The 26,363-nt window shown below is 38.0% G+C and overlaps 1 protein-coding gene across 1 annotated transcript in view; it reads right to left on the bottom strand.

Moving 5' to 3' along the window:
- Positions 1-26,363, bottom strand: part of LOC133622324 (beta-1,3-galactosyltransferase 1-like) — a 331,493-nt gene that overhangs the window by 85,769 nt on the left and 219,361 nt on the right. The window contains exon 2 of the mRNA XM_061984937.1: positions 19,069-19,140. The gene's annotated coding sequence lies outside the window, so the exon portion shown is untranslated. The remainder of the gene's footprint in view (positions 1-19,068; positions 19,141-26,363) is intronic.

Below are 26,363 nucleotides of genomic sequence, written 5' to 3'. Positions count from 1 at the left end.
ACTTTGTCAACAAATGCGTGAGCAAATTGTTGAACAGTTTAAGAAAATGTTTTCTCAACCAGCTATTGCAAGGAATTTAGGGATTTCACCATCTACGGTGCGTAATATCATCAAAGGGTTCAGAGAATCTGGAGAAATCACTGCACGTAAGCAGCTAAGCCCATGACTGTCAGGCTTGTCCCTGACAATCTGGCTATGTCTTAGTTTTTCCTCTGCGTTTGTCTTTGTTTCCTGTCTTTAGTTCCTGTCAGCACTCTTTTTTTGGTTATTTCCTGATTGTCTCCCTGAGTGCTTTTTCCCCTCAGCTGTGGCTGATTGGCACCAGGCCACACCTGGTGTCAATCAGCCAGCTGCTATTTAAACCTGCTTTGTCCTCCATTCTGCGCTGGATTATTGTCATTCCTACCTGTCGATATCGTTACAGCTACTACCTGCCGTGCTACTACTTGTCCTTGTACCTGTCGTTTGCTGTTCCTGTTAGCTATTTGTAGTTTGCTTTCTCCGAGCCCTTTTGTTTCGTGTTTTCTTGTTAGCCATTAGCTGTTTCCAGTTTTTTCTGTTTCAGTTTTGGCTATTCATAGTTCCTGGTTTGTGTTTTTACTTTTATTTTATGAACATTAAATCATGTTTTCCTGGACAAAGCCTGCCATCTCTGCATCTTGGGGTTCGTCACCAACAACTTATTGGGACAGTGACCTTCGATCCCTCAGGCTGTACTGCATTAACAAGCGACATCAGTGTGTAAAGGATATCACCACATGTGCTCAGGAACACTTCAGAAAACCACTGTCAGTAACTACAGTTGGTCGCTACATCTGTAAGTGCAAGTTAAAACTTTCCTCTGCAAGGCGAAAACCGTTTATCAACAACACCCAGAAACGCCGTCGGCTTCGCTGGGCCTCAGCTCATCTAAGATGGACTGATACAAAGTGGAAAAGTGTTCTGTGGTCTGACGAGTCCAAATTTCAAATTATTTTTGGAAACTGTGGACGTCGTGTCCTCCGGACCAAAGAGGAAAAGAACCATCTGGATTGTTCTAGGCGCAAAGTTGAAAAGCCAGCATCTGTGATGGTATGGGGGTGTATTAGTGCCCAAGGCATGGGTAACTTACACATCTATGAAGGCGCCATTAATGCTGAAAGGTACATACAGGTTTTGGAGCAACATATGTTGCCATCCAAGCAACGATATAATGGACGCCCCTGCTTATTTCAGCAAGACAATGCTAAGCCACGTTACATCAACGTGGCTTCATAATAAAAGAGTGCAGGTACTAGACTGGCCTGCCTGTAGTCCAGACCTGTCTCCCATTGAAAACACGTGGCCCATTATGAAGCCTAAAATACCACAAGGGAGACCCCCGGACTGTTGAACAACTTAAGCTGTACATCAAGCAAGAATGAGAAAGAATTCCACCTGAAAAGCTTCCAAAATTGGTCTCCTCAGTTCCCAAACGTTTACTGAGTGTTGTTAAAAGGAAAGGCCATGTAACACAGTGGTAAAAATGCCCCTGTGTCATTCACAAACACGGATGGGGCAAGAGTCACCACTTTGTGAACAAATGTGTGAGCAATTTGTCCAACAGTTTAAGAACAACATTTCTCAACCAGCTATTGCAAGAAATTTAGGGATTTCACCATCTATGGTCTGTAATATTATCAAAAGGTTCAGAGAATCTGGAGAAATCGCTGCACGTAAGCGATGATATTACGGACCTTCGATCCCTCAGGCGGTACTGCATCAAAAACGACATCAGTGTGTAAAGGATATCATCACATGGGCTCAGGAACTCTTCAGAAAACCACTGTCAGTAACTACAGTTGATCGCTATATCTGTAAGTGCAAGTTAAAACTTTACTATGTTTATAAAAAATTTAAATTGACAAAACATTTTGTGATCATAAAAAGTATCAACGTAATCATTGTAGTATCGACTATGTACGGTTATTGTACTTGGTATCATTACTGTCGATGTCTGTGTAGATCCACTCATGACATTTGTTTACATTGAGAAGTTTTAGCTTGATGTTAGCGGTGAGCTATTGTACCCTCCTACGGTGTGTAGTGAAGCATGTTTAGCTGTTCCTCGTCCTGCAGTGATAATGCTACATGTAAAAAAACATACTTTATTTGTCGCCATGGAGGTGAGGATTAGTGATTTAGAAGTAGCTAAAACACTGTCGACTGTGGATAGCCGCTAGCTAACAAGAGCAAGAGCTAAGCACCTTTAGCAGAATGGTGCCTCAGTGTTTATAGCTTCGACTTTATCGTTAAGTTTTTCAGCCCAAATGTGTGCATTCTCCCTTTTACACTATAATACTTTAGTATTACAGTATAAAGGAATTGTTAAGGAAATACACTTTATTGTCAAAAGTATTTGGCCACCTGCTTTGACTCACATGAACTTGAAGTGCCATCCCATTCCTAACCCATAGGGTTCAATATGATGTCAGTCCACCTTTTGCAGCTATTACAGCTTCAACTCTTCTGGGAAGGCTGTCCACAAGGTTGCGGAGTGTGTTTATAGGAATTTTCCACCATTCTTCCAAAAGCGCATTGGTGAGGTCACACACTGATGTTGGTCGAGAAGGCCTGGCTCTCAGTCTCCGTTCTAATTCATCCCAAAGGTGTCCTATCGGGTTCAGGTCAGGACTCTGTGCAGGCCAGTCAAGTTCATCCACACCAGACTCCGTCATCCATGTCTTTATGGACCTTGCTTTGTGCACTGGTGCACGGTCATGTTGGAAGAGGAAGGGGCCCGCTCCAAACTGTTCCCACAAGGTTGGGAGCATGGAATTGTCCAAAATGTTTTGGTATCCTGGAGCATTCAAAGTTCCTTTCCCCAGAACTAAGGGGCCAAGCCCAACTCCTGAAAAACAACCCCACACCATAATTCCTCCTCCACCAAATTTCACACTCGGCACAATGCAGTCCGAAATGTACTGTTCTCCTGCAACCTCCAAACCCAGACTGGTCCATCAGATTGCCAGATGAAAAAGTGTGATTCATCACTCCAGAGAAGGCGTCTCCACTGCTCTAGAGTCCAGTGGCGACGTGCTTTACACCACTGCATCCCACGCTTTGCATTGGACTTGGTGATGTATGGCTTAGATGCAGATGCTCGGCCATGGAAACCAATTTCATGAAGCTCTCTGCGTACTGTACGTGGGCTAATTGGAAGACCACATGAAGTTTGGAGCTCTGTAGCAACTGACTGTGCAGAAAGTCTTTGCACTATGCGCTTCAGCATCCGCTGACCCCTCTCTGTCAGTTTACGTGGCCTACCACTTGGTGGCTGAGTTGCTGTTGTTCCCCAACTCTTCCATTTTCTTATAATAAAGCCGACAGTTGACTTTGGAATATTTAAGAGCGAGGACATTTCACGACTGGATTTGTTGCACAGGTGGAATCCTATGACAGTTCCATGCTGGAAAACACTGAGAGCGGCCCATTCTTTTACATATGTTTGTAGAAACAGTCTCCATGCCTAAGTGCTTGATTTTATACAACGGGCCAAGTGATTAGGACACCTGATTCTGAGCATTTGGATGAGTGGCCAAATACTTTTGGCAATATAGTGTACGTGTTTATGTTGAGATGGAAATTAACATCTTTACTAAAATCCGGCATATTTGCTATGTGCTATTACATTTATTAATGCGCATTGTAAACAAATTAAAAAAAAGTTGGTGTTTTCAGGTCCAATAAAAGCAAAGTCACATGAGGCCGAGGTCTGAATTTTAAGTAGTGCATGTAACGACTTTTGTTATTTTATAAGTAACCACGAGAACATTGAGAATGCTTCACAGCAGAGTAGCTCCACACCTTGGTGAGAAGAGGTCACGGTGTTGGTAAAAAGGACTAAATTGTTTTGCTCCATCTCAAATCCTTCATGGAAAATCACATTCACTGGAGTGTGCAAGAAGAAAGCTAAGCAGACAAAGACAAGCCTTGACTACGTTGTAAGTAGACATGTCCCCATCCCAAAACAAAAAAAAACTATTGTGGGATTATATCAGTTTGCATGTAAAATGTCCGATACAAGCAGTCCTGCAGCGGGATTACCTGTGTGATATTATGTGCGATACAAGCAGTCATGCAGTGTGATTAATTGTGTGATATTATGTGCGATACAAGCAGTCCTGCAGCGGGATTACTTGTGTGATATTATGTGCGATACAAGCAGTCCTGCAGCGGGATTACTTGTGTGATATTATGTGCGATACAAGCAGTCCTGCAGCGGGATTACTTGTGTGATATTATGTGCGATACAAGCAGTCCTGCAGCGGGATTACGTGTGACAGTCAGGTAACATCTAAATGTCCTCCAATGAGCACACAATTTCTTCTATTTCACTAAAGTCATTTGCAAAAGGTAAACATGCTAGGCTGTAGGCTGTTAGGAGCAAGCAGCTACACAACAGCTAAGCACACAATAGCACCTAAGCTAAATGTCCTGAATCGAACAATATTGCAGTGTAAGACCGCACATTTGTCAATATAAACAAGTATCAAATAATTATTGTTGCATACTACACATATACGGTCTCCAGTAACAAATGTGTCTGCATCATTTGTGAGCCTAACTGGATCCTTCTTAAATAGTGGGTGCAATGCCGTCGCGTGACCCCGTGGACCGTGCTTTGTCAGTATCATGCTTCAAACCTCACTTTGAATATCTGCGCTCATTGCAGCCATTAATCCCGACTTCCTCCAAAAAATCTGCACAAATTTTTTTCATTCATTTTCGTTTTGTAGTTTAAAGTCATTCATATATTGTGGTCCTGAGTTATAGTTGTTATTAATATATATTTTTTTATGTATTGATTTTTTTTTTCCGTCGGTCAAAAAATGCTTATACCGGTAGTTTAAATAGGGATTTTTTTCTGAATTTCAGGCAAATTGATTCACTTTAAATATTTACTGTTGCAGACTAATGTTAATGTTAATAAAGTTATTATTTGTTGTGAGTTGATCTATTCTTCTCTCAATTGTAGTTTTTTGTTTTATTTTATGTTAATAAGAATACAAAGTTATTAATGTGCGAAACTGGTATCTCTACATGGCGTAGCTCCTCTCTTCTGAATGCAAGTGCCCCTACAGCAGGAATGGAAATTCTGTCGAAGAAAAAATAAATATATAATATATATATATATATATATATATATATATATATATATATATATATATATATATATATATCTGTCATTTAAAGCGTGTTCATGTCCATTTTGTGATGAGCTGTTTAAAAAAGCATAATGTTTAATAAACATGTCCATCCATCCATCCATCCATTTTCTACCGCTTGCTTATTGGAGCAAAGTAATTGTTTAGTCATGGTAATACAAATTTGAAAATTATATCTCTATGGTCCAATTAAAGATTTAAAAAAATGGTATCTACCTGCGATTAAACGTGACTACCTTTAAGTTAACTATGAACAAAAAGCAACTATTCGCGATTAAATATTTTAATTATTTGAGAGACCTATTTTATATATAAAAATGTTTTCTTCTAATCTTGCAGTGTATAAACATTTTTCAATATGGCAGTGTATAACGTGACATTTGTGGATATAAACAAGTATCAAATAATTATTGTTGCATATTACTTACACATGCAAAAGTCTCCAAGGCAGAAGTGTATTAGAGAGTACCCAGTAACAAGTGTGTCCGCATCATTCAACTTACTGCTTCAGGAGTTTAACTTAGGGAATGATTGTGGCCACTTGGTGTCACAAAAATAAATAAATAAAAATACCACTGCACTTCAATAAGTCTGTCATAAGGTTAGCGTTTTTAACAACTACCATAGTTCGCTCAATTCACTTGATCAAACCTTTTCTAATACTCCGAAATGATACGTGTATATGATGCCGACTGATATCGTATCAGATCAATGATGTAGGCCAGTATATATGTGCCACCATCTTGTTAAAGCTACACAAATTGAGTTATCAAGATACTACAAGTATCAATCCAAAAAAGGTACAATAGAATAGACAACACAGTTTCAAACTACCCTGATTATACTTACTAAAGCAGGGCTTTCTTTCTAAACAACAAGTGGCCCTCATTAAACACCTAATTAAAACTCCCATTGTGGATGTTAAGTGTGAACAGAGAATCTGTCTGTCACTTTAATTAGGCTAATTGCTGTTTGCTCAAGTGCTCGCCGTATTGACAGCTATTTGGGGAAGGAATTAAAAGACACACCTGTGACGACGACAGTAAAAGGTTGTAAGCAGGGAACGCTTCATTGCAATGAGAGTAATGCTTCTTTACAGTCGAAGCAGAGCTCATTTTCCTGCTTTTTGTACGTACGCTACTCACTAAAAGTCAGGGATTTCCAGCTTTTGAGTGAAATTTAAGGATGAACCTAAAATGCAGTACAATCTTTACAGGTAAACTTACTTTCATGAGCCATGTTTAGAACATTTAGAACATGAGCCATGTTTAGAACATTGTTTTTTATTTTAAAAATGCTTGTCATACAAGCTAGCTAAGATGGTTGTAGCTAGTAAACTACAACGTTATACTAGCAGAAAACAGACTTTACTACAATTTACTACATTTCATGAATTATTAGAGAGCAAAATTTCTTTCACAATTTAAATTAGACATGTTTAGAAAATAGTTTTTATTTCAAAATTGCTCGTCATACGAGCTAGCTTACATGGCTATAGCTAGTAAACGACATTAAACTAGCATCAAACAGACTTGACTACAATTTACTACATTTCATGAATTATTAGACAACAACATTACTTTCACAATTTACATTAGCCATGTTTAGAAAATTGTTTTTTATTTTAAAATTGCTTGTCATATGAGCTAGCTTACATGGCTATAACTAGTAAATTACATTAGACTAGCAGCAAATAGGTTTGACTACGATTTATAAATAAATGATAAATGGGTTGTACTTGTATAGCGCTTTTCTACCTTCAAGGTACTCAAAGCGCTTTTACACTACTTCCACATTTACCCATTCACACACACATTCACACACTGATGGAGGGAGCTGCCATGCAAGGCGCTAACCAGCACCCATCAGGAGCAAGGGTGAAGTGTCTTGCTCAGGACACAACGGACATGACGAGGTTGGTACTAGGTGGGGATTGGACCAGGGACCCTCGGGTTGCGCCCGGCCACTCACCCACTGCGCCACGCCGTCCCTAATTTACTACATTTCATGAATTATTTATTAGACAGCAAAATTACTTTCACAATTTACATTAGCCATGTTTAGAAAATTGTTTTTTATTTTAAAATTGCTCATCATACGAGCTAGCTAATGTGGCTATAGCTAGTAAACAACATCAGACTAGCATCAAACAGATTTGACTACAATTTACTACATTTCATGAATTATTACACAGCAAAATTACTTTCACAATTTACATTAACCATGTTTAGAAAATATTTTTTTATTTTAAAATTGCTTGTCATACGAGTTAGCTAACGTGGCTATTGCTAGTAAACCACATTAGACTAGCAGCAAATAGATTTGACTACATTTCTTGAATTATTAGACAGCAAAATTAATTTCACGTTAGCCATGTTTAGAACATTGTTTTTTTATTTTAAAATTGCTCGTCATACGAGCTAGCTAACATCGCTATAGCTAGTAAACGACATCAGACTATCAGCAAACAGATTTGACTACAATTTACGACATTTCATGAATTATTAGACAGCAAAATTACTTTCACAATTTACATTAGCCATGTTTAGAAAATTGTTTTTTATTTTAAAATTGCTCGTCATACGAGCTAGCTTACAAGGCTATAGCTAGTAAACGACATTAAACTAGCATCAAACAGACTTGACTACAATTTATGACATTTCATGAATTATTAGACAGCAAAATTACTTTCACAATTTACATTAGCCATGTTTAGAAAATTGTTTTTTATTGTAAAATTGCTCCTCGTACGAGCTAGCATACATGGCTGTTGCTAGTAAACCACATTAGACTAGCAGCAAACAGATTTGACTACAATTTACTATATTTCATGAATTATTAGACAGCAAAATTACTTTCACAACGTTAGCCATGTTTAGAAAATTGTTTTTTTATTTTAAAATTGCTTGTCATACTAGCTAGATAACGTGGCTATAGCTAGTAAAAAACATTAGATTAGTATCAAACAGACTTGACTACAATTTACTACATTTCATGAATTATTAGACAGCAAAATTACTTTCACAATTTACATTAGCCATTTTTAGAACATTGTTAGAACACGTTAGCCATGTTTAGAAAAAAATATATATTTTAAAATTGCTCGTCATACAAGCTACCTAACGTGGCTATAGCTAGTAAACAATATCAGACTAGCAGCAAACAGATTTGACTACAATTTACTACATTTCATGAATTATTACACAGCAACATTACTTTCACAATTTACATTAGCCATGTTTAGAACATTGTTTTTTATTTTAAAATTGCTCGTCATACGAGCTAGCTTACATGGCTATAGCTAGTAAACGACATTAGACTAGCATCAAACAGATTTGACTACAATTTACTACATTTTATGAATTATTAGACATCAAAATTGCTTTCACAATTAGCCATGTTTAGAAAAAAAAAAGAAAAATAAACTTGCTTGTCATATGAGCGAGCTTACTTGGCTATTGATAGTAAACCACATTAGACGAGCAGAAAATAGTTTTGACTATATTTCATGAATTATTAGACAGCAAAATTACTTTCACAATTTACGTTAGCCATGTTTAGAAAATAGTTTTTTATTTTATAATTGCTCGTCACATGAGCTAGCTTACGTGGCTATAGCTAGTAAACGGCATCAGGCTAGCAGCAAACAGATTTGACTACAACTTACAACATTTCATGAATTATTAGACAGCAAATCTACATTCAGAATTTACAATAGCTACGTTTTGATGTTTTGAATGTGTTTTTAAATGTATTTTAAAATCGCCCGTCAAACGAGCTAGCTAATGCTAATTATTTTTCACGGAAATTGGACAACTCTCTATTTTTTTGATGCTAGCTTCAGTTCTTTTCATTTAACTTCCTTTAGAATTTAGGCGACAACTTCGAGAATTGACAGAATGACGTGGAGTACGTTAGCCAGCGACTTTGAACAGGTGCGCACCAACAAAATAACATCCGGCGAGTTTTGACTTGACGGCAAACCTGCAATGGCGACAATACTTCGACACGAGTTCGGCTGTGCGGCGAACGGAAGAGGAAAGGAGGAACGTGCCTGAGACACGGAAGATGCTGAATAGTACAGACCTCACTGATATTACTTTTGGAATTTGCATAAAAGGACTGAATGAAAATGCAAAAACTCAACTTTCCATAAGCACTCGTCGGAACATTTACATTTGAATGCAACTGGAGAGGGAAAACATCTCGACGACAAGGACCTTGTAAAGCACACACAACCTTCTCCGAGCACCATCACAAACTACAGAGAATAAAGAAGTAAAGCAGAAGAAACACTTGTGCTCCTTTTCTTTGCACTTTCAAAACACTTATTCATGCATTACTGCACAACGGTGCATGCATTACACGCACTTACACGCAATTGTAAAAAATACATTAACAAAAATAGACGATGTGGTCCCAAATAGCAAAACGCATTAGGCTGGAGTTCTCTAAATGGACAATTATTGTATATTTGTTCAGATTGGAGGCTGACTGCCAGACAGGAAGGAGACAGAAATATATATTTAATATATACAAGATGTGCATAAAGGCAAAAATGCATGCAATTATTTTTAGTCCATTAAAATTTTAAAGGAGCCATATGTAATAGTGTCATGTCAAGTCATTATTAAATGGCCCCGACATGTCAAAATGCATTAATATATCATCTTCTTTTCCAATACCTCTATAACTGATTGATTGATTGATTGATTGAGACTTTTATTAGTAGGTTGCACAGTGAAGTACATATTCCGTACAATTGACCACTAAATGGTAACACCCGAATACGTTTTTCAACTTGTTTAAGTCGGGGTCCACTTAAATTGATTCATGATACAGATATATACTATCAGATATATACTATCATCATAATACAGTCTTCACACAAGATCATCACATTGAATTATTTACATTATTTACAATCCGGGGTGTGGCGGGGGGCATGGGGGGGGGGGGGGGGGGTTGGTTGTTATCATCAGTCATCAACAATTGAGAACAGAGAAATGGATATTGGAACAGTGTAGGTCTGACTTGGTAGGATATGTACAGCAAGTAGTGGGCAGAGAGAGAGAGAGAGAGAGAGAGAGAGAGAGAGAGAGAGAGAGAGAGAGAGAGAGAGAGAGAGAGAGAGAGAGAGAGAGAGAGAGATCAGAAGGCATAAGAAAAAGTATCTGCATTTGATTGTTTACATTTGATTATTAACAATCCGGGGAGGGTGTTAGTTTAGGGTTGTAGCTGCCTGGAGGGGAACTTTTATTGCGGTTTTGAAAGAGGATATAGATGCCCTTTCTTTTATACCTGTTGGGAGCGCATTCCACATTGATGTGGCATAGAAAGAGAATGAGTTAAGACCTTTGTTAGTTCGGAATCTGGGTTTAACGTGGTTAGTGGAGCTCCCCCTGGTATTGTGGTTATGGCGGTCATCTACGTTAAGGAAGTAGTTTGACATGTACTTCTAACGGTAGTTTAGCCGGGATATGCTCATTTCAAAACTAGATTTACAGCCCCGAAATCTTCTTATTGTTTTCATTTGGATGCCCCGCCCTCCACCATTTCACCAATTAGAAAGTCTGTGAGTTTGTCACATCCAGGTTGCCAGTTACGCACCGCCATCTTCGTCTTGCTACTGCCACTGGTAAAGTTACTAAACATGTCAGACCTTAGTAAATCTTAAAGTTACTATTCTCAACTTATTCATGACAAAGCCAGAAACAAAACGACGATTTGTATCGTGGATGCCTTTGAAAGATGGAGACGATTGAAGGCGGAGAATATTTTTTTCATCTGACGCTAAACTTGCCAATTTCCTCCTTGATGGGTAAGTAAGGCATTTACGTTTTCTTATTACTTGTAATAAATGGAAATGGACATTTGGTATGTAAACTATATTGTCCAATATAGTCTATGATCTTGTCTAACAAAGCTAGTATGTTCCTGCAACTAATACTTAGTGTGATGGTGGGTAGTAATATATTTTCGACAAATAAAATGTGGATATGGGTAGCGTCAGTGCCTATTTCCTTCTCAATATGCTGATACGCTGAGGAAATGGGTTCCGACATTAGCACGGCTGTCATCATGGCAATGTGAAAGGTATGGAGACAGTTAAGTCACATGATAAAATAATTCTTGGGTCTTGAGCGCAGTTGGGTGTTCCAACAGGACAGCAAAGTGGTAAAGGAATGGCTAAATCAGGCTAGAATGAAGGTTTTAGAATGGCCTTCCCAAAGTTCTGACTTAAATGTGTGGACAATGCTGAAGAAACAAGTCCATGTCAGAAAACCAACAAATTTAGCTGAACGACACCAATTTTGTCAAGAGGAGTGGTCAAAAATTCAAGCAGAAGCTTGTGGATGGCTACCAAAAGCGCCTTATTGCAGTGAAACTTGCCAAGGGACATGTAAGCAAATATTAACATTGCTGTATGTATACTTTTGACCCAGAAGATTTGCTCACATTTTCAGTAGACCCATAATAAATTCATAAAAGAACCAAACTTCATGAATGTTTTTGTGACCAACAAGTATGTGCTCCAATCATATATATATCCGGTTTTAATATACAGTATATTTATATATACAGTATATTTATATATATATATATATATGTATATATATGTATATACAGTATATTTATATATATATATATATATATATATATATATATATATATATATATATATATATATATATATATATAAAATATATATATATATATATATACATATATATAAACACAATTTTTTTTACTATGTATATATTTAATATTATATCCATATTTAGGTATTTATATATATTAATACATATATATTTTCAAGGTCTCTGCAGGTTTCAACAAGCCAAATTTAAGACTTTACAAAGACCATAATGAATATAATTTAAGATCCATTTCACATTGATACAGGAAAAAAAGGTACAAAAGACTTGAAGGAAAATTGGAGGCCCGGAATTACTTTATTTAATTGTATTCTTATTATTCACAGCTCTTTCACATTGGAATACAAAACGCTTAACCTAACTAAAAACACCAGAAACCTCTCTGTTGGGAACCAAGATTTGTTTGGAAGTCAGAATTTAAAAAATTGCCAAACGTTATAGCATACTCAAATATCGAAACATTTCAAAACGAGACTGAAGATTATGCATGATTTAAATAAAAGTAACGTCAAAGAGATTTTTAAGACCTTTCAAAATCGTATTTAAGACCTTTTATGAGATTTTAGGAGAATTTTAGACATTTTCAGGCCTTAAATTCAAATTATTGGATTTAAGACTTTTTTTTTAGTATTTTTTAAGACCCCGCGGATACACTGATTTTACAAATACATACACACTGTTTTTAATATACATATATTTATATATTATGTATACTTAAATACTGTGATGACGTGGCGACTTGTCCAGGGTGTACCCCGCCTTCCGCCCGAATGCAGCTGAGATAGGCTCCAGCGACCCCCCGTGACCCCAACAGGGACAAGGGGTAGAAAATGGATGAATGGATGGATATTTAAATAATAATAATATCAGAATCAGAATCAGAAATACTTTATTAATCCCTGAGGGGAAATTAAAATTGAAAATAATAATAATATCAGAATCAGAATCAGAATCAGAAATACTTTATTAATCCCGGAGGGGAAATTAAAATGTTCAGCACAATCCCATTCAAGATCAGACAAACATTACAGGGAGACAGAACAGGATCAAACATTACAGGGAGACAGAACAGGATCACTGACTGGTCTGCCAACTATATATATAATATATATTAATAAATACAACATTTATAATATGTAATAATATTTAATATATATAATAACATAAATATATATGATTAATAATAATAAATATTATATATATATATATATATATATATATATATATATATATATATATATATATATATATATATATATATATATATATATATATATATATATAACATAGTTTTAGTTTTTTTTTTAAATTACATTTTGATGTAGAGATCCTTTCCAGAGAATTATAAATAGCAGCTGCTGCAGTGGAGCCTACTACCATGTCAGTCGCCTTCTGCATAGTAATGACTGTCAATGTGACTTTGTAATGCAAAACACACACAAACACGCACACAAACACACACACACACGCACGCACGCACGCACGCACGCACGCACGCACGCACGCACGCACGCACGCACGCACGCACGCACGCACGCACACACACACACACACACACACACACACACACACACACACACACACACACACAGACTCAGACGGACAAACACCAGAGCCGGTTCAAAGCACTATTCATCATGCTCTTTTACCCCAAATACGCTAATAGCCAATTATTTCTGATATTCTTCCAGGGTAACGGCGAGCCGCTCATTTCGCCGACAACACGCTCCGCGAACCAAGATGGTGTGTTGTATCACAACTCCATCTTGGTTTATCACTTCATTAGGAACCCACCACAATCTGTGGAATCATGAAATGATGCAACCAAAGTAACGAATAAAGCCATGTTTTAAAATAAATGGATGCTTTTCCACAGTGCTTCATTGACTATTATGAGATGAGCTCAGACACCAAACTGCAGTAAAACTGGCTGGCGTTTAAAGTCCCCACTAAATCCAAGCGAGAAGTCAAATACTTCAAACAGTTTTTCAACAATGTGGTAAAAGTAACGCCCAAGAGTGACTTATCTCCTTGGTTTTGTGTAAACTAGAGATGATGAACCCGGATGATCATGTTAACGTATAATTTATTAGTTTTTTACAACTCCAACAGAAGTACGTGAGCAGCTACACTGTATTGATACCAGTATTTACAAATATAAATCATTAGTGAAGTAGGTAGTAGTAGTACTAGTATAGTATTGCGGTACTAATGAATCAAAAACGGTACTATACTCTCTTTGAAAAGTACCGTTTTTTTTTTTTTTAACGGGCATGACGGCACGTCATGACATTGCTGCTTTTACGAGCAGAGGAGCATGTTCGGCAGCGCACACACACAGAGTACTTACAAGCAGACACAGTGCGTAGACAGAAAAGGGAGAACGGACACATTTTGGCCTAAAAAGTAAAGATAAAGGTGAAGTTATAACACTGAAACGCCCTCAGGAAGAGGTGCTTTAAGACATGGCTAGCTAGCTAGCGGCTAACGTCCATCCGCAGTCTGCAGTGTTTTAGTTACTTCTAAATCACTAATCCTCGTATCCATGGCGACAAATAAAGTACGTTTCTTACAAGTATCATTATCACTGCAGGACGAGGAATAGCAAAACATGCTTCACTACACACCGTAGGAGGATATGATAGCTAATCGCTAACAAAAGCTAGCGCGCCTGAATGTAAACAAATGCCATGGGTGGATCTACACCTGACATCCACTGTAATGATACCGAGTATCTAGTCGATACTACTATGATTACGTCGATATTTTTTATCGTCACAAAATATTTTTTCCTTTTTAAAAAATGTATATTATGTTTATAAAGTCAGGAAATATGTCCCTGGACACATGAGGACTTTGAATATGACCAATGTATGATCCTGTAACTACTTGGTATCGGATCGATACCTAAATTTGTGGTATCATCCAAAACTAATGTAAAGTATCAAACAACAGAAGAACATGTTAAAACAGAAAGTAAGCAGATATTAACAGTAAATGAACAAGTAGATTAATAATACATTTTTACAGTTTGTCCCTCATAATGTTGACAATAAAATAGAATGATAAATGACACAATATGTTACTAATGTAGACTAATTAGGAGTCTTTGTTTGTTTACTTACTACTAAAAGACAAGTTGTCTAGTATGTTCATTATTTTATTTAAGGACAAACTTGCAATAATAAACATATGTTTAATATACTCTAAGATTTGTTGTTCAAATAAAGCCAATAATGACATTTTTTTTATTTTGAAAAGTATCGAAATACGTGTTGGTACCGGTACCAAAATATTGGTATGGGGACAACTCTAGTAGTAAACACTGTTCAAGCACCAGTCCTTTTGGTTTTATTAATTCAAGAATAAAAATGACTCTCATTGTCAAAAACTCCCAAAATATGTTTTGATTTCTAAAATAGCCCCCCTTTCTCTCCCTGCATGGTCTCCTCTGCTTACTTAAACCTAAAAAATACCAAAAAAACTGACAATTCCCCCCACCCCGGGATTCCAGTTTTTGTCCTTCTTCCTGCCCTTTTGGTTCGTGTTCGCTACTGCAGAGATTCGTGTTCCGTGATTCAACCGAGTAACGACGCGACAGAGCGGACGACGGAAATGATATCTCTGCCAAAAATCCGGTGTAAATTGACAAATAGGGGATTATTATGTAAGTGAAAGGAGAGCAGGCAGCAGCTCGCACATTCTCATACTTTCTATAACATCCAGGAAGACATGATGTCAGCCAGCTTGAAGAATGTCTCAGCTATAATCTCGGTGAAGGAGCCCAGACTTGTTTTTTATTTAAATGTTGGCAATATTTCAGGGTTCCTCCCAAGGAAACGTCACAATTTATTACATCTATATATAAAAATAGAGAAATGCCATATTCCTTACCAACCTTCTCAGGAGATTTCCCATTTTTTGACATGCAAATGTTAGACAAACGTAATAAAATATAATGTTTGTGACATCCCGTGATGTTTTTGCAACTAAATTATTAGCAACATTAGCGCCGCATAAAACATTATGTTGCTACTGGTCCGTCGTTTCCTAAAAATATTGTTAAAAAAAACAACAACTTAAAGTCCAGCTGTTGACTTAGACTTTGACAAACTTTATTCATCCACAAGGGAAATTGTTCCACACAGTAGCTCAGTCTCAAAGGAGGGAAAGGGTAAGGATGGAAAGGATAATGCAGTTATTAAGTAGACAAAAAATGTACAATAGTAGCAATATGACATATATGTAATATTTACATATTATATATACAGTATATAATAGATCGGTAGGTCGTGAGTCATACCAAAGACTATAAAAATGGGACCCATTACCTCCCTGCTTGGCACTCAGCATCAAGGGTTGGAATTGGGGGTTAAATCACCAACAATTATTCACGGGCGCGGCCACCGCTGCTGCTCACTGCTCCCCTCACCTCCCAGGGGGTGATCAAGGGTGATGGGTCAAATGCAGAGAATAATTTTGCCACACCTAGTGTGTATGTGACAATCATTGAAACTTTAACTTTAATATACTGATATATTCCATCCATCCATTTTCTACCGCTTATTCCCTTTGGGGTCGCGGGGGGCGCTGGAGCCTATCTCAGCTACAATCGGGCGGAAGGCGGTGTACACCATATTATATTATTATATTATATCTTTATATTTGACATACAATATTCACGTTTGAATAACTTTTACTTCTCCAGATAACGGTTATTGGCCTCCTTGACTCCTGATAATCGGTATCGGCTCTAAAAAAAACAACAAAAAACGTAACAGTCCATCTTTAGTGTAAACATCTTAGTTAAGTCAGTAATATCTGTTTAAAGTAGTGTGGTCATACGATTAAAACAGTCAGATTATTCACACGACTGATTAGATTCATTATGATGACAGTATGTCTTTGTCATGACATGGACTATGGTGTTAATCTTTTTGTCTTAGGTCGCCATCTTTTGGACGGGTTTGCTCACTGCTGAGGGGTGTGAAATGTATTTAAGATTAAGATTAAGATTAGTTTATTTCAAAGTGGGCAATGCAATTTCATAAAGCACATGACTATACATGGTTAAAAAAGCCAGTATTAGCCAGAAGACTTCCTGATTTAATGCGTTAAACTGGAAGTAAAACCGTCCGTAGCGTCTCTACTCGTGTGGATTCTTCATTCATCACTCCAAGGGACGTTTATAAGTTTTACAACAAAACTAAAACTATTCATACTTACTAAACCGTCCCATGTGTGATGTCTGTCGGAGTGTTTTCATGCATATTTGTACGTGCTACCGTAATTTAATCAAGCTAGCGCCGTTAGCATTAGTAAATATGCTAACACGTTTCAAGTGTCTGTTTTAGTATTAAAACAGAAATGTACTTCCTGATTGAATGCCTTAAACTGGCAGTAAAACCGTCCACAGCGTCTTTACTCGTGTGGATTGTCATTCGTCACTCCAAGTGACGTTTGTAAGTTTTAAAATACAACTAAAACTATTCATACTTACTAAATGGTCCCATGTGTGATGTCTGTCGGAGTGTTTTCATGCATATTTGTCTGTGCTACCGTAATGTAATCAAGCTAGCGTCGTTAGCATTAGTAAATATGCTAACACGGTTCAAGTGTCTGTTTTAATGTTATGAACTTACAACAGCATTATTTTTGTATTGTTTCAGTTTCACAAATTCCTCAGTAAATTCACCAAAATGTCACCGTGGAATTATTGAGTCTGTTTAGCTGATTGGAGAGCTAGCTTCCGCAGCTAGTGGGTCCATGACAATGACTTCTGTTTTGTTTGATCATCTGTTTTACTGCCGTGTTACAGACATTTAAGGTACATAAATAAACATTTACAGAATATTTCTGTGTAAATAACTCATTTCACAACGTATATACACTATACTATCAAAAGTATTTGGCCACCCATTCCAAATGATGAGAATCAGGTGTCCTAATCACTTGGCTCGGCCACAGGTGTATAAAATCAAGCACTTAGGCATGGAAACTGTTTCTACAAACATTTGTGAAAGAATGGGCCGCTCTCAGTGATTTCCCGCGTGGAACTGTCATAGGATGCCACCTGTGCAACAGATCCAGTCGTGAAATTTATTCGCTCCTAAATATTCCAAAGTCAACTGTCGGCTTTATTATCAGTGAATGGAAGAGTTTGGGAACAACAGCAACTCAGCCACCAAGTGGTAGGCCACGTAAACTGACAGAGAGGGGTCAGCAGATGCTGAAGCGAATAGTGCAAAGACTTTCTGCACAGTCAGTTGCTACAGAGCTCCTAACTTCATGTGACCTTCCAATTAGCCCATATATGGCTGATCATCAGCCATATATCACCTAGTCCAATGCCAAGGGTGGGATGGAGTGGTGTAAAGCACGTCACCACTGGACTCTATTGCAGTGGAGATGCCTTCTCTGGATTGATGAATCACGCTTGTCCATCTGGCAATCTGATGGACGAGTCTGGGTTTGGAGGTTGCCAGGAGAACGCTACATTTTGGACTGCATTGTGCCAAGTGTGAAATTTGGTGGAGGACGAATTATGGTGTGGGGTTGTTTTTCTAGGAGTTGGGCTTGGCCCCTTAGTTCCAGTGAAATAAACTTTGAATGCTCCAGGATACCAACACATTTTGGACAATTCCAAGATGACTGTGCATCAGTGCAGAAAGCAAGGTCCATAAAGACATGGATGACAGCGTCTGGTGTGGATGAACTTGACTGGCCTGCACAGAGTCCTGACCTGAACAAGATAGAACACCTTTGGGATGAATTAGAACGGAGACTGAGAGCCCGGCCTTCTCGACCAACATCAGTGTGTGACCTCACCAATGTGCTTTTGGAAGAATGGTGGAAAATTTCTTTAAACACACTCCGCAACCTTGTGGACAGCCTTCCCAGAAGAGTTGAAGCTGTAATAGCTGCAGAAGGTGGACTGACATCATATTGAACCCTATGGGTTAGGAATGGGATGGCACTTCAAGTTCATATGTGAGTCAAGGCAAGTGGCCAAATACTTTTGGCAATATAGTGTATCTGCGGCTTATAGTCCGATGCAGCTTATATATGGAAAATATATATATATATACTCGAAAATGTTGTGGGTGCGGCTTGAATATAGCCGGGAAAAAATATGGTAATTATTAATTTTCCATTGTCACAAGAAGCCATCGGTGTTTGGTTCGGGACGTGCCAACATGTGCCGCCTACGGGTTTGGACTCACCTCGACATATTGGCGACGTCCAAGTGAACATGCAGAAGTCGAGCTGCTCCGCTCACTGCTGACAAACGGAACCTGCAAGTGCGAAACATAAGAAAAGAGACTATAAGCAGACAGAAGTGCACAGATCACACAAGTGCACTTTGACAACACAAAACAAGTAACACACAGGAGTGTGTGTGTTTTCCTGAAAGACACAAATATCCCGCATGTAATATCTAAGCTCTTTAAAATGGTTTCTGAGCAGCAGTCGTTGGCTTGGTGTGACAGTGGGCAGCCCACTCGCAGTGGTCCCTTAGCTGATTTGCACACGGAGGAGGAGCAGCAACACCTGGGAGCAGAAAAAGGAACTTTCCACTCCGGTTTTGTGACGGCTGCACTCTTCAACTCGCCTTCACACTCTGCTTCATTGATGAAATATTCATGTGATGAACGTGAGGTCATGCAACTATGCATACCACTCACTCACTTTGGTATCGCATAGCAATTTGGCCCCGTTTACACTGCACACCAAGTTAATTTTTTTTGGCCCTCAAGTGACACACATCTGATTGTTTTTTATGCCAGTCTAAACGCTCCAAATGTCCCGATACCGGTACCAAAATGTATTTTGATACTTTTCCAAATAAAGGGGACCACAAAAAATTGCATTATTGGCTTTATTTTAACAAACAATCTTAGGGTACATTAAACATATTATTGCAATTTAGTCCTTAAATAAAGCAGTGAACATACTAGACAACTTGTCTTTTAGTAGTAAGTAAACAAACAAAGATTCCTAATTAGTCTGCTGACATATGCAGTAACATATTGTGTTATTTATCATTCTATTATTTTGTAAACATTATGAGGGACAAACTGTACAAACTGATTATTAATCCACTTGTTCATTCACTGTTAATATCTGCTTATTTTCGGTTTCAACATGTTCTATCTACACTTCTGTTAAAATGTAATAATCACTTATTCTTCTGTTGTTTGATACTTTACATTCATTTTGGATGATACCACAAATTTAGGTATCGTTCCAATACCAAGTAGTTACAGGATCATACATTGGTCATAGTCCTTATGTGTCCAGGGACACATTTCCTGACTTTATAAAGATAATATACATTTAAAAAAAAAGATTTTGTGCTGATAAAAATATCGATGTAATCATGTCATCATCTTGTACTTGATATCATTACAGTGGATGTTTGGTGTCGATCCACCCATGGCATTTAATTACATTCAGGGGTGCTAGCTTGCTGTTAGCGGTGAGCTATTGTATCCCCCTACGGTGTGTAGTGAAGCATGTTTAGCTATTCCTCGTCCTGCAGTGATAATGATACTTGTAAGAAACGTACTTTATTTGTCGCCATGGAGGCGAGGATTAGTGATTTAGAAGTAGCTAAAACACTGCCGACTGCGGGTGGATGCAAGCCGCTAGCTAACTAGCCATGTCTTAAAGCACCTCTTCATGAGAGTGTTTTAGTATTATAACTTCACCTTTATCTTTAGTTTTTAGACCAAAATGCGTCAGTTATCCCTTTTCTGTCTACACGCTGTGTCTGCTTGTAAGTACTCCGTGTGCTCCCGAACATGCTCCTCTGCTTGTAAAACTAGCAATGTCATGACGTGACGACGCGCCGTCATGCTCGTTAAAAATTTTATAAATTAAAAAAATGGGGAACCAGTATTTTTCAAACAGAGTATCGTGTCACGGCTTGAGCACACCTCAGTGCGCATTCATGTGTGCGCTGTGCTGAGCGCACCTCCGGGAGCGCACTTCCGGGAGCGCACCGTGCTGGCGTCAGTGCGGCTGCAGAAAAAGCTGCAATCAATTGCCAGCAATCAGCACACCTGTCACTGATCAGAGGACCTGCCTTCATAAGCCTGCACAAGCTGCTATCCCGTGCCAGAACGTAGCTACCTGTCCCGTACAGTAAGCCGAATATATCAAGCTCTATGCACTCTTTCTCTCTCGGTGCTCCTCCCATCCGTCGTGTTCATTTTGTCCCGTGTCCTCCTTGCTGTTCCAGCAGCCTACCTCCGTTCCCGCGACACGAGTTGTGTGTCTCGTCTTTCCCGAGTTCCCTCTGCTTACCTGGCTGCCTTTTGGATCTCGACCTCCCGCCCGGACACGGACTTTTGACGCCTCTCTCCTACCCTCGATCTCACGTCTGTCTCACGGATCTCCGAGCTTGACTTGCCCCCCTTGGACTCAACACTTCCGGGTAACACTCTTCAGGTAATCTCCACAACATAGTCGCACACCATACACTCTTGGATTTAGTCACACATGCCAACATCGCTACGATGGTGTTTTGAAAGCCTGAGAAGACTTCTGCTGCTAAAGAAGCTTGAAATGGAGTGGCGATTGTTTTTTGCGACATCTAGTGGCTACAATAATTCATTTAGTTAAGCTCATGAGGCAGTAAGATGAATGATGTGGACACGTTTGTTACTGGGTACTTCGTCAATTGTCAACGATTATCTAATGATTAGTCGACTAATCTGATAATAAAGCGCACACGTATTTAACGCCATTTAATTCATGAAATTAAATTCATGACGCAGTAAGTTGAATGATGCGGACACATTTGTTACTGGATATGTTCTAATACGCTTCCGCCTTGGAGACTTTGTATGTGTAAGTGATATGCAACTATCATGATTTAATATTTGTTTATGTTGACAAATGTGTAGTTTTACACTGCAGTATTAAACAAAAAAATTATAAAACAATACATACATATACTGCAATGTAAAACAATAAAAAAACATCAATCCTTATCAAATGCCAACATTGCTACGATGGTGTTTTGAAAGCCTGAGAAGATTTCTGCTGCTAAAGAAGCTTGAAATGGAGTGGTGATTGTTTTTTGCGACACCTAGTTGCTACAATAATTCATTCAGTTAAGCTCATGAGGCAGTAAGATGAATGATGTGGACACGTTTGTTACTGGGTACTTCGTCAATTGTCAACAATTATCTAATGATTAGTCGACTAATCGGATAATAAAGCGCACACGTATTTAACGGTATTTAATTCATGAAATTAAACTCATGACGCAGTAATCTGATGCGGACACGTTTGTTACTGGATACTTTCTAATACGCTTCCGCCTTGGAGACTTTGGATGTGTAAGTAATATGTAACTATAACTATATGATACTTGTTTATGTAGACAAATGTGCTGTTTTAGTCTGCAATATTGTTCAATTATTAATTATTAATTATTACGTTTGTCTTGTTTGTGTGCTATTGTGTGCTTAGCAGCTGTGTAAGCATGCTAGCCTATAGCCCAGCATGTTGACCTCTTTGTAAATGACTTGAGTAAAATGATCCCATGATCCCGTACGTGTTTTTGTGGGCCGCCATGGGACCGATAGCCGATATCAACATGGGGTTGTGATACCGTTCATTTGTACCACTGACAAACGATCCATGTTCTCCATGATTAATCATCTCAGCGTGTTGTGAAGCCCACACAGCCCAAGTGTCTTGTAAGCACACGCCTGAGAACGCCGCGCTCGCTGTGTCGTGAAAGGAGAAATGAAGTCTTTCTGGGAAATATGTTAATGAATCTTAACGATCTAGCATGGAAGGGATGGAGCGGACACTAATTTATCTCGTGCTGAACATTGCTACTCAGCAAAGGCCGTCGCTGACGTCCTGCTGAGACGAGCTTCTGCAAGAATGCATGCGTGTTTTCTTTTTTTTAATATCGCTGATCCACTCCCAGGTCACAAAAAAGCTGGAGCCTATCCCAGATTAGCGTGAGAAATAGTACAATAACACTGCAAACATCTGTTGTCTAACTCAGTGGCTGTCAAGCTTTTTTCATCAAGTACCACCATAATGACAACATTAAAATGCAGTAGTGTAGTAGACCTAAGTAGTCATTAAGTACCACTATAATGACAACATTGAAATACAGTAGTGTAGTAGACCCAAGTATTCCTTAACTATCACCACAAAGACAAAATTAAAATACAGCAGTGTAGTAGGTCTAAGTATTCATCAAGTATCACCATTATGACCAACATTAAAATACAGTAGCGTAGTAGGCCTAAGTATTCATCAAGTACCACTATTATGACCAACATTAAAATATAGTAGCGTAGTAGACCTAAGTATTCATTAAGTACCACCATAATGACAACGTTAAAATACAGTAGTGTAGTAGACCTAAGTAGTCATTAAGTACCACTATAATGACAACATTGAAATACAATAGTGTAGTAGACCTAAGTATTAATTAAGTGCCACCATAATGACAACATTAAAATACAGTAGTGTAGTAGACCTAAGTATTCATTAAGTACCACCATAATGACAACATTAAAATACAGTAGTGTAGAAGACCTAAGTATTCATCAAGTACCACTATAATGACAACATTGAAATACAGTGGTGTAGTAGACCCAAGTATTCATTTAGTACCACCATAATGACCAACATTGAAATACAGTAGTGTAGTAGGTCTAAGTATTCATCAAGTACCACCAAAATGACCAACATTAAAATACAGTAGCGTAGTAGGTCTAAATATTCATTAAGTACCACCACTATGACCAACATTGAAATATAGTAGCATAGTAGGTCTAAATATTCATTAAGTACCACCATAATGACAACATTAAAATATAGTAGTGTAGTAGACCTAAGTATTCATTAAGTACCACCATTATTACCAACATTAAAATACAGTAGCGTAGAAGGTCTAAATATTCATTAAGTACCACCATAATGACAACATTAAAATACAATAGTGTAGTAGACCTAAGTATTCATCAAGTACCACCAAAATGACAACATTAAAATACAATAGTGTAGTAGACCTAAGTATTCATCAAGTACCACCATAATGACAACATTGAAATACAGTAGTGTAGTAGACCGAAGTATTCATTAAGTACCACCATCAAGACCAGTATTAAAATACAGTAGCATAGTAGACCCAAGTATTCATTTAGTACCACCATAATGACAACATTAATAACAATGATAGAAGTTAATAATAACAAGTTAATAACAAACACTATACTTTTTTTTTTTCTAATAGACAAAACATGTTTGAAGCACAAACCAGCACAAAAGTTGCACAAACGAATAGGACAAGGATGGGGATATTTTTGATAAGCTATGGTGGGGGTTAATAATAAGTTAATAACATAAAAGCTATAAAAAATTATAATAGTTGGACAAAAAATGTTTGAAGCACAAACCCGCACAAAAGTTGCACAAATGATTGGGACAAGTTTGGGTGATTTTGACAAGGTGGTTGGAAGGCTGGTTTGAAATAATAACACAGAATAATAACATTAAAACTATAATAGTTAGACCAGTGTTTCTCAAACTGTGGTACGAGGGCTCCACATAGTGGTGTGCCAAAGAATCACTTAGTCAAACTTCATATCAAATATTCAAACACAGTGTTACTGTTCAAACTGTGTAATGTTACAGTGGCCAAAAATATTAAATATACTATATATTACAAACCCCGAAACCAGTGAAGTTGGCACGTTGTGTAAATGGTAAATAAAAACAGCATACAATGATTTTCAAATCCTTTTCAACTTATATTCAATTGAATAGACTGCAAAGACAAGATATTTAACGTTCCAACTGAGAAACTAAATTTTTTTTTGCAAATAATCATTACTTTAGAATTTAATGGCAGCAACACATTGCAAAAAAGTTGTTACAGGGTCATTTTTACCACTGTGTTACATGGCCTTTCCTTTTAACAACACTCAGTAAATGTTTGGGAACTGAGGAGACCAATTTTTGAAGCTTTTCAGGTGGAATTCTTTCCCATTCTTGCTTGATGTACAGCTTAAGTTGTTCAACAGTTTGGGGGTCTCGGTTGTGGTATTTTAGGCTTTATATTACGTCACACATTTTCAATAGGAGACAGGTCTGGACTACAGGCAGGCCAGTCTAGTACCCGCACTCTTTTACTATGAAGCCACGCTGTTGTAACATGTGGCTTGGCATTGTCTTGCTGAAATAAGCAGGGGCGTCCATGGTAACGTTGCTTGGATGGCAACATATGTTGCTCCAAAACCTGTATGTACCTTTCAGCATTAATGGTGCCTTCAGGAATGTGTAAGTTACCCATGTCTTGGGCACTAACACACCCCCATACCATCACAGATGCTGGCTTTTCAACTTTGCGCCTAGAACAATCTGGATGGTTCTTTTCCTCTTTGTTGCGGAGGACACGACGTCCACAGTTTCCAAAAGCAATTGGAAATGTGGACTTGTCAGACCACAGAACACTTTTACACTTTGCATAAGTCCATCTGAGATGAGCTCGGGCCCAGAGAAGCCGGCAGCGTTTCTGGGTGTTGTTGATAAATGACTTTGGCTTTGCATAGTAGAGTTTTAACTTGCACTTACAGATGTAGCGACCAACTGTAGTTACTGACAGTGGTTTTCTGAAGGGATCCTGAGCCCATGTGGTGATATCCTTTACACACTGATTTTTTTTCAGCGCTTTTTCGGTTTTTGACGCAGTACCGCCTGAGGGATTGAAGGTCCATAATATCATCGCCTACCTACAGGGATTTCTCCAGATTCTCTGAAACTTTTAAACATATTACAGACCTTAAATGGTGAAATCCCTAAATTCCTTGCAATAGCTCGTTGAGAAATGTTGTTCTTAAACAATTTGCTCACACATTTGTTGACAAAGTGGTGACCCTCGCCCCGTCCTTGTTTGTGAATGACTGAGCATTTCATGGAAGCTGCTTTTATACCCAATCATGGCACCCACCTGTTCCCAATTAGCCTGTTCACCTGTGGGATGTTCCAAATAAGTGTTTGATGAGCATCCCTCAACTTTCTCAGTCTTTTTTGCCAATTGTGCCAGCTTTTGAAACAAATTAGCTAATATTTGCAAAGAATAACAAAGTTTCTCAGTTGGAACGTTAAGTATCTTGTCTTTGCAGTCAATTTAATTGAATATAAGTTGAAAAGGATTTGCAAATCTTTGTATTCTGTTTTTATTTATCATTTACACAACGTGCCAACTTCACTTGTTTTGGGGTTTGTAAATATACTACAAACATCTGCCTTGTTTTTAATGAATACTTAGGCTTACTGCGCTACTGTGTTTCAACGTCGGTCATTATGGTGGTACTTGGAGAGTGTTTTCAGAAGTGGTACTTGGTGGAAAAAAAGTTGGAGAACCGCCGAGTTAGACAAAAAATGTTTGCAGCACAAACAATTAGGACAAGTTTGGGGCTATTTATGAACAATAACATGTCAAACATATAAAAACTGTATTAGTTAGACAACATAA

Source organism: Nerophis lumbriciformis, linkage group LG23, assembly GCF_033978685.3.
Source record: "Nerophis lumbriciformis linkage group LG23, RoL_Nlum_v2.1, whole genome shotgun sequence".
Lineage (NCBI taxonomy): Eukaryota > Metazoa > Chordata > Actinopteri > Syngnathiformes > Syngnathidae > Nerophis > Nerophis lumbriciformis.
This window is presented reverse-complemented; position numbering and strand designations above follow the sequence as displayed.